Source organism: Procambarus clarkii, chromosome 36 (genome assembly GCF_040958095.1).
Source record: "Procambarus clarkii isolate CNS0578487 chromosome 36, FALCON_Pclarkii_2.0, whole genome shotgun sequence".
Lineage (NCBI taxonomy): Eukaryota > Metazoa > Arthropoda > Malacostraca > Decapoda > Cambaridae > Procambarus > Procambarus clarkii.
In genome coordinates, this window is record NC_091185.1 from 36,805,315 (window position 1) to 36,807,159 (window position 1,845).

Sequence of the window (1,845 nt, forward strand, 5' to 3'; positions counted from 1 at the left end):
ATATATATATATATATATATATATATATATATATATATATATATATATATATATATATATATATATATATATATATACACTGTAAGGCGCTGGAAAAGTAATCTGTTGGCTCTAGGGGTCTATTGTTGTTTAGATTAGTTTAGATCCCTGAACCTTCAAAAAATGAGAAGTGGCACCTTGACCCTAGGCACCAAGTGTCTCCGAGGCAATGGGGACAAAATTGCAACGGTAATCCAGCTCTCTGTACTTGGAAATGAAACTTGGCTGATTTCCAGTGGGTGGCAGCACTACCTGGATGTGCAACACTGAAATCTATGTGAGTGTTATACAAGGATGATACAAATGTGTAGTCCCACAGCAACTTCCTAACATCATTTTAGGGCTCACTGTGATGTCAGAGAGACCAATAAGAACATTAGAGTTTCGACGCATCATAGGGCTCTATCTCTGCTGGACAACCAGCAAAGGTATGGCTCCTTTTAATGATTTAATTAACTTCACACTGTCTTGAGTGTCATTTCTCTGTGCTTTGGCAGAGTAGGCTGTGATTGTGGTATCTGTCAGCCACGGCCTTTGCTCATATACGCCAATATTTACTGAGGAGTGTGGCAACAAAGCCATTGCATTTCAAGTGGCCTGTAAAGTGCGTGCCATTTACTGACCTTGGGGTTGCTAATAGATAGTTACCCACTTGGGGAGCTGCTGCGGCTCAGATGGCAGAAATGTCATTTTGTATTATTGCTGTGTCTATCTACATTGCAGCTGCTTAGCCTACAATGGGGCCATCCCGACTGGGTTGCTTGTTCGTCTGTCACACACACACACACACACACACACACTCTCTCTCTCTCATTCTCTCTCTCTCTCTCTCTCTCTCTCTCTCTCTCTCTCTCTCTCTCTCTCTCTCTCTCTCTCTCTCTCTCTCTCTCTCACTCTCACTCTCACTCTAACTCTCACTCTCTCTCTCTCTCTCTCTCTCTCTCTCTCTCTCTCTCTCTCTCTCTCTCTCTCTCTCTCTCTCTCTCTCTCTCTCTCTCTCTCTCTCTCTCTCTCTCTCTCTCTCTCTCTCTCTCTCTCTCTCTCTCTCTCTCTCTCTCTCTCTCTCTCTCTCTCTCTCTCTCTCTCTCTCTCTCTCTCTCTCTCTCTTTCTTTCTTTCTTTCTTTCTTTAAGGATCTCATCTGGTGGGTTTCTCCTCTCATCAAGGCTCCCCCGCCCCCGGCCTCTCTTCATCTTCGGAATCCACTTTACAAGTTCTTCCCCTCAGAAGACGCACTGATAGACTTAACTGATAATTGTTCCTAGGCTGGCTTCTTACAATCAGGCTAAAGCTCCAGACATGAAAGTGAACGTGAAATACATCGTTGAATCCTTTATAACAATTTATCATATTGAGAACGACGTATGCAACTCACCTTTTCCCCAAGAAAACTAGTTTGGTAATTATGTCACCGAGTGACAAAAAATTCGTCCAAATGTGTGTGACTAAACTGAGAAGTTGTGAATACATGCATCACTTATCACGAATATGAATATCTGTCCTTTACTATAAACATGTGAAAGCTATCGAAGCAAATGTTGTTAGAAAATCTACATGTTCTAAGGATCAAGTGCCATTAAAAAGCAATTGGATTCATAAAATTTTACTAAACGCAAATTTGATTTATGATGGAGGTCTCACTGATTTCGGTTATCGCTCCACGAACATGGAGGCTGTTGTTGTTGTTGTTTTAGATTTAGCTATTCCGAACGAAATGTCTATGTAGCACGGGCTATAGTGAGCCCGTAAATCACGGGAGGCTGGTTATCTCTTGACTCGCGCACCTAAACAGACCATGACACATATG